Here is a 14,525-nt window from a genome sequence, read left to right on the forward strand (position 1 = left end):
GTGGGATGACCATTGATAGGTCTTGTAAGTCTGAAGTTGAAGGAACCTTGTGAACCTAAGTAGTATCTTGGAGGAAGATATTTGATGTGAGAAGTTGTATCTCACATAGGAATTGAAGTTGTTTGACCTTATTAATTATAACATAGAAGCAATCCCACATATCTCTACATCAAATGTGCATCATATGATTAAGTTTAAATAGTTTGTGAATTTGAAGAGCTTGCACCAAGGAAATTCATAAAGATAGCAAATGAGCTACTATTCATTAAGAAACAATGATACTACTACAAGGAATAGGCGTGATCATCCTTATAAGCATTGGAGTGGTATGCCCAAGGAATTGATTCATGAAATTCACCATCACAAAGACATGTTGTAGGAATCTTAGAACCAATGAAAATGTAACCAATAGCATGAATAGGTTTAATTACATCAATTTTACAAGGTATTCCAAATCTTCTCATTCTAACAGCCATTGAGGATGATAAGTCTCATGTAATGGATTACATTAATAGGCTGGACAACTTTGATGGCCCTGCAGTCGAGGAAATTATTGTTGGAGTAGAGTCATATGAGGAGGCCTTTTCTATCTTTAAGAAGTTTAATCTAAATGTACAAGCTGTCAATGTTCTCTTAGATAACATTCAAAACATTGAGCAGGCTATGGAGTTTGCATCACGTACTGAGGAGGATGCAGTCTGGAGTCAAGTTGTGAAGGCACATTAACTCAAGGAGTGAATGGTCAGTGATGCTATTGAATCATTCATTCATGTTGATGATGCTACAGAGTTCAGTAGAGCTAGCTAGTGTGTATCATGACTTGGTTAAATATTTGCTGATGGTAAAGAAAAAGATTAAAGAACCAAAAGTTGATAGTAAGCTTATCTATGCATATGCTAAGATTGACAGACATGGTGAAATCAAAGAATTTATCTTGACACCAAATGTGAGAGGGACATCTCTTTTAGTTCACTCATTTAAGTTCAAAATGAGATATAACTTAGCATTTGAATATTATTCTAATGAGCTTTGCTTTCAATTAGGTTGAGAAACATGAACTTCTTGAATTTCATCATATTGTTACTTTCATTTACAAGAAAGCAAGAAGATGGAGGCAATCTATTGCACTATCCAAAAAGGATAATCTTCACAAGGATGCAATGGAAACTAGTTCTCAATTGGGTGATCGTGAGCTTGGTGTATTTTGTGGAATATGTATGTAATTGCTAAATCATATTTTGCTAAGTACATGTAGCTTTATCATATTTGATGTTTTTTATTATTTTATTTATAATGATATTTTATAAAAAAATTATTAATTATATTTATTATTATATTTGTGATATTAAAATATTGACTTCGGATAAGATTATAATCATAATTTAATATTTTATTTTAGTTCTATTCATCATCTTAAAATAGATGATTCATAATATTATGTTATATCTTACTTCTTAATCATATTTGTAATAATAAACTATATTATGTAATATTATTAACAATATTTCCTTTCTTTATTATAATAATTTGAATAATAATATTTCATAGTGTATTATTATTTATTTGATTAACATGATTATTATTCTGATTATGATTATATTTAATTAATTTTTTTGTTTAACTTTATATTTAAGCTCTATTATCATTCAAATCTAGCTCTGAAGAGGGGACATTGCATTATGGTGAAGGATATGAAGTTTATGGTTATGATCAACCATCTAACAATCCATCAATGTATGGTTCTGAGGCTTATCCTATAATTGGGGTTACCAACAGGTGAAGCATAGCCATTGCCTACTAGACTTTACTAGTCCATTATTTCCTTTTGTTATAGGTTTTTAAAGTAATTTTATCATAAAAATATTATTTAGTTCTTTGTTACATTTATGAATTGGCACCACTTTTCCTATTACTAGGAATACCTTAATTATAGATCATTGATAAAAACTTCTTTTTCATGTTCCTTCTTTTGATCAAATTCTTATGTTATGTTGTTTGTAGACTAAGGTTCAATAAATGTCAACATCAATTATAATGAACACTTTTAGCACCCACTTGAGCATAAGGAAGAGGAAATATTTGATCCTTTGGCACCTCCATATGTTAAAAAGTGAGTATTTCAATTGATTATATTTCATAGGTTTTAATAGATGTGATTTTTGAATGGGATTTGATTGTTTTATTTAATGCAATGGTCTATTTCCTTGACATAAATTGCATAATCATTTGTATCTCTTTTTTTTAGAAGTTAGCACAAGAAACAATACTTGTGTATGGCCAAAGTGCTCCAAATTATATTTTATAAGAGCCTATCACTACAATGATTTAGAGAAGTGTAATTGACATGAAATATAATTTTAAAACTCTTGAACAAAAGAATTTAATTTTTTTGAATTGTTATTGATAAAGATTTAGATTATTATTTTTCATAATAACTAAAATTTGTGTTCTTTGAGAAGAGTATATCATGTTACAGTGACCATGATCATGGTAGATCTAATGTTGGGAAGATGAATTTGTCAATTTTTTGCATTATTCTTTAAAGGGTACTAGCTCAATGGAAGAGCACCTGCTTTATAAGTAGGAGGATGGTGGTTCAATTCCATCGTGCCCTAATATGACTAAATTAATGATTAAATAAACTACCAAATAAAATACAAAATATATTACCAAATATACTACCATAAATACTACCAAATATACTACCATATATACTACCCAAGAAATGACCAATTATACTACCAAATAAACTACTAAAATTACCAAATAAACTACTATATAAACTACCAAGTAACAAAAATGAATGACTAAATCAATGACCTAATCAATGATTAAAATAGTTTAGTCATAAATTTGGTTGGGAGATAAATGTCTGGCAATAAACTACCATTGGTCACGTGATCAAAATTAGTCACATATCTATAATTTTTAGTAGTTTATTTAGTAATATATTGTTATTTTTGTACTAGTGTTAAGAGAGATAAGCGTAACAGCTTTGGGAGATCGATGGAGAATCTTTTCAAAAAAGATAGTCCTAGATTTGATGGGGCCAATTATGATAGTTGGAAGGAGAAGATGAAGACATGTCTATTATGCATGGGTATGGGTTATTGGATCTTGGCAAAGAGTGAGAAGATGATTGTGGATGAAGAATATCTTGAACAGTGTATTGAACCAGAGTGAGATTTTTTCATGTGTAACATGAGAGATAAAGTAGCCTACTATTAGCTCTTCTAAATAACGAATACAATTATGTAAAGTCACTTCAAACATCTTATGAAATTTGGAAAGCATTAGAAGATACTTTTGAAGGTGATACACATGTAAAAAGAATGAGATTCCAGAATTGGATATGTGCATTTCAAGATGCTAAGATGATGGATGGTGAATCTTTAAGAAGTTATATTGGTAGAATATTAGAAATTATTGTAGGAATTTGATCTCTTGGTGGAACCAAGGAAGATGATGAAGTTATATTGAAGATCTTGAAAATTTTGACACCACCATTCAAGAAAGTAGCTTAGATGATTAAGCTAATAATACTCTACACTAAAGATTTCACAAAGGAAACATTGCTTGAAAGACTAGAGTCTATAGAAGTAGATCTGATATAGTCTAGAGATCTAGCTAGAGTGAAAACAACTTTTAATTCCGTAAACATTTGACCTAATCCATCAAGGAGTGCAAACACAAGAGGAGATTTTACTAGTAGTAGCAGATCTGATGAAGGCAAGAAAATTGAGGAAAGAATAGCTCTTCTTGTGAGAAGAGAAAAAGATGGTAAGAAAATCTTTAAATGTTGGATATGTGATTAATTTGGTCACTATGCATCTAAATGTCCTAAAAGAGAGAAAAAGGAAAAGGGAAATTTTAAGCCTAGAAGAGATAGAGATAGAAATTACTTGTATGCTAATGAAGATGAAGAATCTAATGAAAGAGGTCAAATTGAAAGTGATGATTAATTGGGATTTATGACTATCAAGGAAGATAATCTTGATTAAAAAATTAGAGAAGAAAGAGCTATGATTTCCCAAGTTGAAAACAAGTTTAATTGGATAATTGATAGTGGTTATTCACATTATATGACTAGTGATATGAATAAGTTTGTTAAGTTCAAAAACTATGATGGAGGTATTGTTAGGATTGGTAACAATGCATCCTATCATATTACAGGGATTGGATCCATTACTTCAAATGGAAGGACTAACATTTATTTTGTTGATGGATTGAAGCATAATTTGTTGAGTGTTGGATAGTTGGTGGACAAGGGATATCAATTGCAATTCATAGAGAATACATGCTTATCAAGGATAAGGATGGTAATGTGATTGGAATTGGAACTAGATCCAAAGGTAATTTATTTCAGTTGAATCCTACTAAAATGACATTTTTGGTTATGGAATTTGATAACAACTGGTTATGGAATAGGAGATTTTGTAATATAAACTTTGATAATAATGTGAAAGTTTGTAGCATGTTTGATATTAGAGACTTTACCAAGATAATGAAGCCTACTAATAATGTTTGCAAAGAATGTATCTTAGCTAAGCATAGGAAAGTGTCTTTTCCTAGCAAGAAGTTCACTACCATAGAGAAGTTGAAGATCATTCGCACAGATCTGAATGGTCCCTCAAGAACAAGAGGATTCTATGGTGAAAGGTATTTTATAATCTCCATTGATGATTTTAGTAGAATGATGTGGGTAGCATTTCTTAAAGAGAAATTTAAAGCTTTTGAGAAGTTTAAGATATTTAAGAATAGATTTGAGAATGAATCTAGTGTTAAGATAAAGTCTTTTAAATCAGATAGAGGAGGAGAATTTACCTCTAGAGAGTTTAACATCTTTTTTGAAGAGAATGGAGTCAAAAGATAGTTATCCTCACCTAGAACACCTGAGCAGAATGGGATTACTAAAAGAAGAAATAAATTAGTAACAGAGAAATGTTATTTGAGAATGATGTTTCTAAAACATTTTGGAGAGAATTAGTTAATACAACATTGTACACTCTGAATAAAATATAGATCAAAAAAGGTATGAGCAAGACACCTAAATTATGGTTTGGTCATTCACCATCAGTCAAAGAGAAAAGCATGTTTTTTGGTAAGTCACGTTAAGAGATATGATGACATTGGTAAGTTCAATCCTAGAAGTGATAAAGGTATGTTTCTTGGCTACTCATTAAAGAGAAAAGCATACAAATGTTTCAACTATAGAACTAAGATAATAGTTGAATGTGCAAATGTAAGAATTGATGAAAATTTTGATACTAAAGAAAAGAGGGTAGATTGTAATTCATCCAAAGTAGATAATTGGAGGTAAATATAAAGGTGTGATGACAAGGAACATAGTGAATTAGGAATTGTGTCTGACTTCTCAAGTTGAGCCTAAAAGTGTAGATGAAGCATGTAAGGATGATCATTGGATTCAAGAAATAAAGGAAGAATTAGATCAGATTGAGATGAATGAGACATGGGAGTTAGTTCCTAGACCTAAAGACAAGAATGTGATAGGAACCAAATGGGTATTTAGGAATAAGATGAACAAACAAGGAGAAGTTGTGAGAAACAAGGCCAAAATTGTTTGAAAAGGTTACTCACAACAAGAAGGCATAGATTATGATGAGACATATGCACCTATAGCCAGAATGGAAGTAGTAAGAATGTTCTTGGCTTATGCAGCGAGTAAGAAGTTCAAGGTATATCAAATGGATATCAAGTTAGCTATTCTGAATGGAGAACTTGAAGAAAAGTCAACATTGAGCAACCTAGTGGATTCCCTCTATAGAAGAAAAAGAGATGGTATGCATACTAAAGAAAGTTTTAAATGGTTTGAAGAAAGTGCCTAGAACCTCGTATGCAAGGTTGGATAAGTATTTGACAAAGCTTGGATTTGTTAAAGGTATGAAAGATGGTGATTTTTATTTGAGATAAATTGATGATGATATATTTATCATTGTAATATTTTTTAATGATATAATATTTGGAGGAAATGATGGAGAAAGTGATCAATTTGTTGAAGAGATGAAAAAATGAGTTGGAATGAGAATGATAGGAGAGATGAAGTTTTTCCTAGGATTATAGATTGTACATAACAATGATGGTATTTTCATTACACAAGCTAAGTATTTGAAAGACTTGTTGAAAATATTTGGTTTAGAAAGTTGTAAACCTGTTGGTACACCTATGATAATTGGTCACAAGTCATCTAGAAAGGATGAGAAACCTATAGTTGAGCAGAAGAAGTATAGATCTATGAATGGAGGATTGCAATATTTGACTCATACCAAACCAGATATAGAAAATGCAGTTCGGATTGTAGCTAGATTTCAAGCTGATCCTAAAGAGTATAATTATGTAGTAGTAAAGAGAATATTCAAATATTTGAAAGGAACATTTGATTATGGTATTTGGTATGACAAATCGAGTGATTTCACTTTGTGTGCATATACTGATGCAGATTGGGTAGGTAGTATGGATGACAAAAAGAGAACTAGTGGTGGAGCATTCTTTCTTGGAGGAAGATTGGTTTCTTGGTTGAGAAAGAAATAAAACTATATTTCACAAAGTATAGCTGATGCAGAGTATGTTGCAGCAGCAAATAACTGTAATCAAGTTATGTGGATGAAGTAGATATTGAAGGACATTGGGATTAAGTTTATAGAACTTGTTATCATTTACTATGATAATACAAGTACAATGAGTGTGTTTAAGAATCATGTTTTTTTTTTTAAGATGAAGCGTATATCTATCAAGTATCATGTCTTAAGAGAAAAGGCAGCAGAAAAGGAGATCAGATTAGAGTATATAAGTACTAAAGATAATATTGCAGATATCTTTATGAAGCCTTTTCCTAATGATACTTTTGATTACCTTAAAGGTATGCTTGGGGTTATTCTCCTGCCTACTTCTAAGTAGATGATGAAAAGAATGCATTAGTTTAGTTATATAGAGCACTATTGTTAGACTAGACTAAATGTTGATGCTTCCTGTATGGGGGAGTATTTGGTGTCTATTGAGTTGTTAAGGACTCTTGGTATTTGGTATTTGATATTGAACAGTGTCTTTGGACACTTGAGCTAGTTGAAGAGTTGGAGCGAAGTCCATATAACAATTAGTATTTTCTATTATTGAGGCCTTTGACATTGATGACAATAGAGGGGAATTTGCATGAAAAACATCTCCGAAGAAATGGGTGAGAACTCATAAGTATGTATGAGGGAGAGATATCTCTTTAGTGAGATTTAGAAAGATTCATGTAAGGAAGCAAGAATATGCTTATGATGTGCATCTGATGTATTGTGAATTATTTAGTGTGAAGTGAATAATTGATGTCTATCTAGAAGAAGAATATGCACCTATTGTGTTGAGATTTTTTAGCATGTGGAAAGTTGATGCCATTTCTAGAGTCCAAAGGATAGCAACAGCAACAAAGTATTATTTGGTATTCTTGGAACTTAGATAGTTTTTCATCTATGTTTCCATCAATTCCAAATGGGGAGATTATTAGCATGAATTTTGATGATAATATATTGGGGGAGTATCCTAAGCATTGGAGAGAATTGACATGTTGTATTCATGATCGTGTTTGTCATTGATTTCAAAATAGCATTATTTTTGTAAGGACAGGGAGAACAACAGTCAAAGATCTTACTGGTATAGACAACGGTTTGATTGTTTGGTGATGTAGAGTTGAGGATATGTTTTGATGAAATGGTTAAGTGTGCAGGGTTTAAGTTGATGGCATATGATAGTTGTACCTAATTTACTAAAAGTAGTATAGAAATAGAGTATTGGAGAACATCAATCTGATGTTTGATTTCTATCTTACATATGCAATGAAGAAGTGTCCAATCACATTGTGACAAAGGATAGTCATATGGTGACATCAGTGAGTGTGCAAGCCTTGGTATCACACATGTGAAGTTTTTTATAGACTATGAACCAAAAGTGCTATTGTAATTGTAATTAATTAAGAAAGCCTCAAGGCCGATTCAAAGAATTATTATGAAGATATGGTATAAAGGAAAGTTATTTTCCTTTTTTGTAATATGTATCAAGTACCCATTGTTGCGAAGAAGTGTGAAGTGTGAAAAATTAGAAGAGTGCTTACTAAATCTGAGTAAGAGATCCTAGGGATTATTGGATGTAAGTGTTTTATATGGTTACAAGATCAGGAGCAGAATTTTATTTGACAAGACAAAGATAGAGGAAGGAAGTACATTTCATTTCTATCATTCTATAAGGAATAATACAAAGATCATTTGGATAATGATTTCATTGCTATTACCTTGAAGTTGTTTGGGCAGTGGGTCTAGTTGTCTTCCACAACTTCTAACAAGGTTGGAATCTCCTAATAGGGATTCAAAGTCTCCTAACAGGGACTCATATGTACTAAATATTGTAATGACTCCTAATAGGGTCCATCCTCTAACAAGGAATATTGATATTAGTGCATCATCTTGTGGGGAGCATCCACACCAGGGTTTTCCCTCTTATCAAGGGTTTCCCTAGTTAACATATTTGGTGTTAATTGTGTATGAGTATCTTGTTGTGGTTTCATTTTATATTACTCATATGGTTAAGTTTGTTTGAGGTTGATAATTGTGATAAAAGTTGGACAGTTAATTCAACAACCCCCCCCCCCTATTATATCAGTGGACTAAATATTCTAACAAAAAGAAGAAGATGGAGGTAAGAAAATATTTAAAGTCATGTTTTTTGGAAAAGGATTTGCACAAAAAAAATGCATTGATTTTGATGAGATATTTTTTCCTATTGTTAAAATGACTTATAATCAAAGTATTGTGGCTACTAAAAATTTGCATTTGGAGCAACTTGATGTTTAAAAAACCTTTTTTCATGGTGATTTTATATGGTGATATATATATATATAGTACAACCACATTAATTTGAGCTCAAAGGTAAGGAGAACTTAGTGTGTATATTGAAGAAACATTTATATGGCTTGAAGAAAGCACCTCGACAATAGTATCTTAAATTTGCAAGTTTTATGCATGATCATAGTTACACTCAATGTCATTTTGACCATTGTTTATATTTTAAGAGGTTAGATGATGAAAGCTACACTATTTTATGTTTATACGTTGATGATATGCTTGTAGCTAGGTCTAACATGGATCACATTAAGGGGTTGAAATGATAGTTAACACATTAATTTTCTATGAAGGATTTGGAGGGAGAAAAACAAATCCTTAGTATGAAGATTTGTAGAGATAGAAAAACTAGAAATTTGACTTTTTCTCAGTTTGATTATATTGCAAAGGTGTTTCAACTTTTCTCTATGGAGAATGCTAAAGTTGTCAGCATAGGTTTACCTGGTCATTTAAATTGACTAAGGAGATGTGTCCCAAGACACAAAAAGAGGAGGAAAAAATTCCCAAGGTGCCCTATGCTTCATTTGGAGGAAGTTTGATCTATGTCATGGTATGTACTAGGCCAAATATTGTAGATGCAATGGGAGTTGTTAGCAGGTATATGAGTCATCTAAGGATTGAGAATTAAATGCATTTAAATAGATTCTCAGATATTTGAGAGTAAAATCTAGTAAGTATTTACATTTTGGGGACTCAGCTACTAATTTATAGGGCTATGTTGAATTAGATTTGGCAGGGGATGTTGATATTAGGTGAAGTACTACAAGTTATGTATTTACTATTGATGAGGCAATAGTGACTTGGGTATCTCAGTTATAAAAGGTGAATGCTTTATCCACTATAGAGGTAGAGTATGTTACTACTATAGAGGAAACCAAAGAGATGATATGGCTTCAGTTCTTCATGGAAGAATTAGGGCACCCACAAAGAGATACTTATTTTTTCACAAATACATTCAAAGACAAAACACATACAATTGTGGTAACATTTCATTTACTCATTTTTTTATGATGGAGAATTAAAGCTAGAGAAGAGACATATAGATGATAATCCAACATATATGTTTACCAAGGTAGTAACAAGGAAAAAGTTGAACTCCTCTTCATCTTTAGTTGGTCTTTTAGAATAAACAAAGTAAAAGAATAATTGAGTCTAGGGAGGTTTTATATTTTAGTGGGAGTTACAGGTTTAGTAGTACTATGATCAGTCTCCAAGTGGGAGGTTATTTTTGTGGAGTCCAATCAATCTCCAAGTGGGAGATTTTTGTGATGTAGAGCCTAATTAGACTCAGAGGTTTATTTGATGTGGTTTCCCCCCAAATAATTTCAACGGCATCAAGGGGAAACTTCCCTTGCAGGGTGTGAGGCCTCACCCTCACCCGTTATAGCCTGGATGTTTTATGTATATGTTGATATTTGAGACCTTGATATTTTGACAGACTTAGACAGATGGTGGTTTTCCTTATCTATGGATTTGATACTATAGTAGTGTCTTACATTGCTATGTGCACAAAGAAACCTATTATTGCATAGGAAATGTTTGAATATATTTGGTTGTAGTTTTATGACATGATATTATTAGATTTTGATGTAATGCAAAATATTAGTGTGCTTCTAATAATTTTCAGTGTAAGGATGAATAATAATTTGATTATGATGCTTATGATCTACAAATTTGGATACCTTAACATTTTGAGTGGAATAAATTGAAGGGGTAAGAAAGGATATTTAATTTGAATTATACTCATATGGATATTATTGTTATTTGCATTTGTGTTATGTATGTTTATTTGATTCCTTGGACTACTGATGCTCGAGTTTGATGTGCAGGAAGAGGAACCATGGAAACTTAACGAGGAAACAAGGTATAGACACATGTTTAATGACTCTGCCAAGGTGAATCTTTGTAAGATTCGTAAACCTCATTGTGATATGCTTATTTCGTGAACGTTTGATGTATGTGTGTGGTATGTTTTTCATGTGTAGATTTTGAATGTGTCATGGGTGACGTTTTAGTGCATTTTGTGTGTGTCACTTGACACTTGTACTTGTTATGTGAAATGACATGTTATTCGTCAATGAATCATCTGGTCACCTTGTTCCATGGTATATGCCTCAATTGAGAATTTTAATTATTACCTTAGTTAGAAGAGGACAAGATTATCACCTTTGGAAAAAAGTTGAAATTTGAATTACCTAGCTTGAGGGTCATAAAGTAACTTTATGGTAAATTGTGATTAAAATTAACCCTACCCATGTTAGTACTATAGGTTAGGGAGCTATCAATGACCTCTATGGTGTCTAGTGGACCTAGGAGACCCCATGAAAGTGGCATTCTTCATTGAATCCGAAAATAAGAGGGTTATAAATAGAGGCATGGCTAAATTGAACCTCACTTGGCCATTCTCTACCTTTAGAGACTAATAGGGTTGGAAGAAGGAGGAGGGAGCTCTACCACAATTATTCATTGCCTTTCTTGGAGGAAGGTTGGTATCATGATCCATGAAGCTTCTTCATTATGCATGTAGATTAGAAATGGTGTTCTTCATTTCATTATGGGATTGTGGTGTCTTGTGGTGTATTTGTGAATTGCATGTGGGTAGTGTTGTGTGAGTCTTTCTTTGATTTTTTTGTTTCATGTTATATGTCTTGTGAATTAGGTGTGAGGCATCGCTCACCCTTGGGAGGGAAGAGATGGCTGGGGTGAAGGGGTTAGTTGGGCTCACACATGGAGTTGAGGAATTCTCCCTTTTTTGGAGATGATTGTATATGTTCTATGGAATGTGAATGATCTTGCTCACTTGCATCTTGGGAGGTATAAGGAGGTATGTAGAAGGGAGGATGTTGATTTCCCTGAAAGGGCATTTTGATATTGAAAGAGATGTGTATTTTGTGAATGAAGGCTATGTAAATCCTCCTCATATTGAGATCCCACCTTCACCCTATCCTTGATTCATTTGTTGAATCTTTGTGCAAAGCCTTGGGATGGGATGTGTTGAGAATATATTGTGTAAATCCTATCAATTTATTGTGAATATGTATGGCATGTGAGTTTGTAGCATGAAACTATTTATGTCTTGTTTCCCCGAGCTCGATGGGTGACCTCCTTGAGGCCTAGGTTGGGAGGTGAGCCTCCATGGTTCCTATTTTTGTCTTTCTTTTGTAAATTTTCATTTGAAGAGATGGAAGCTTGGTGATCATGAAGTTCATAATTTGCATAGGTGAAAAGCCTTTTGGTGGTGTTGAAATGGAGAAGTGAACTCCACCTTATGATGAACATTCATTGTATGGTGATGTGTTGTTAGTGGACTCCTGTATTTTCCATTAGAAAGATTTTGAGATATCTTGTTGTGAGATTTTCTATTGTGTGTAATTTGATTGAACATTTCACCACCTTTGTTCTTATTATGTTGAATAGTGAATTGTTAAAGGATCATGCAAGAGACTTTTGTTTCCTTATCTATTTTTTAATTTGGATCTTTATAACAAAAAAACATAATTAGTGTCATGTGATACTTAGGAAGAAGGGTTTAAACATTACCATTTGATATCTTTATTCCTTCAACTTCATGAAAGTAATGTCATGGCTTTGATGATCAGTTTGAAATTTGAATTAGTTATATGAGATGCAATTGATAGTAATGATTTGAAGTTGGCTTAAATGTATGGACTTGGATGACATTTGAGCATTTGAATATTCGATGTAATGAAATTTTAGTTCAAAACTTCTTGTGTTCCTTTCTGAATATGGTTTCTCTAGCAATATGCTAGTTTGCTTCATAGTAATATTGTTTATTAGATTACAATTTGTTAATGTATAGCATCATAATAGATTATCTTCAAATAAATATTAACGGCTATTGAGAATGCATGCTAGACAAATTAGCTAAGCTTAATAAGACATGTAAATGCATATTTTCATTCTGGAAAATGTATGGGTAAAGAAAAAAAAAAATCATCTCATTGCAGTCTAATAAAATAATAAGCCCTACATTAAACAATAATATTTTGGATTGCCAAGTCAAGAATAAGACCCTTCAACAATCCTCCTATTTAAGAAATGTCAAAGTTAGCTTTCTTTTTGATATGACTCTATGGAAAAGGTATGTGTGTTTAATAAACAAGAAAAGAAAACTATATATATATATATATATATATATATATATATATATATATATATATATATATATATATATATATATATATATATATATATATATATATATATATATATATATATATATATATATATATATATATATATATATATATATATATATATATATATATATATATATATATATATATATATATATATATCTTTTATAATCACTAACTAACCTAACATAATAATTAAGTGTCTATTGCTGACTATTCCCTCTCACAAAAGCATGGAGTTAATGCAAAAACAAAAAAAATCAAACATGGGTATAACTTGGACAAGACTATAACCTGCCTAGCCGACCATTCTAAGCACCTTTTACCAAGCAAGTAATAATTTAAGCATCTATATGTATACCCATCCCACCTAGGAAAAATATGCTTGGCAAGCATTTAAGCAACTTTTGAAAAAACCTTGACAAGGATCTGACATGTGTCAGAAACTCCCCCCCCCTTTACTTTAGGCACTGATATCCTTGGGAATACATATGGCATTAGATAAATATTTGCATTTACCCATGTAATTATGCCTGACAGCAACCTTGGATTTTGGTGCAAATTCCCTTTCTCCTACCTAGGCGACCAAGTAGATGGTTGACTTGGGAAATACAAATCCAAGCAATAAATAAAGGTTCAGACATGTCAAATTTGGCATTCCTTGCACCAAGATTTAGGAAGCTTCTTTAAGGAAGACTTAAGGGGTTTTCATTTCAAAAAACATTAAATGCATAGCCTCTTTGGGAGTGGTGGTACCCACGCCCACTTTCTCAACAAACCCTAGGCGATGGGACTTGGAGTCCTTCCTTGTTTTATTTTATTTGATTTTATTTTTGATAGATGTGACTAGTACCTAGGCTAATTTACTAGACAAGGCTTTGAGACAAAAAAAATATATAGTGGTTAATTCTAAATTAGTTATAGCTATAGATGAGTTGAGGATAGTATAGTTTCCTTAAAGATATTAGGTCAATATATAATTTATTTGTTTTCTATTTACATAAAGTTAATATAAAATTCCAAGAGGTAGTAGTTAAAATATTAGTAGTAAAAAAAAGATATTGTTAGCAGTAGGATAAAAGATGTGTATTAAAATTAGGTGGTTAAATATAATATTTATAGCAATGATCAAGTTATAATGATAACTAACGAATGAAATAATAATAATGTCAATATCAATTTAATGATTAACTTAGCACTTGAAAGCAAAGGATTCAATGTTGAAACATAATCTTGAATTATACCTTAGGCCCCTACCATTATGATGTCACCAAAATAAGCTCCACTTGAACATCCAATAGTTCATATTTAGTATGAAAGATTGAGAGCTCACAACCATTGCACCATGCATAGTGCGTCATTTAGAATCTAACATTCTCCTTTCCCTCTCAGTTCAAAGTATGATTGTGTTATTTCTATCACTCTCTTAATCCAAAATAAAAATAAAAAAATTATTGGTTATGTTTTCACCTTT

At 31.8% G+C, this 14,525-nt stretch overlaps 1 non-coding gene across 1 annotated transcript; it reads left to right on the top strand.

The window, feature by feature from the left end:
* The first annotated feature begins 2,543 nt into the window (after positions 1 to 2,543).
* On the top strand, positions 2,544 to 2,615 carry TRNAI-UAU (transfer RNA isoleucine (anticodon UAU)). Its single transcript has one exon. It is a non-coding gene; the product is annotated as a tRNA-Ile (tRNA).
* Positions 2,616 to 14,525: the final 11,910 nt, after the last annotated feature.

Source organism: Cupressus sempervirens, chromosome 10 (assembly GCF_028749045.1).
Source record: "Cupressus sempervirens isolate cs-2001-9-10 chromosome 10, ASM2874904v1, whole genome shotgun sequence".
Taxonomy (NCBI): domain Eukaryota; kingdom Viridiplantae; phylum Streptophyta; class Pinopsida; order Cupressales; family Cupressaceae; genus Cupressus; species Cupressus sempervirens.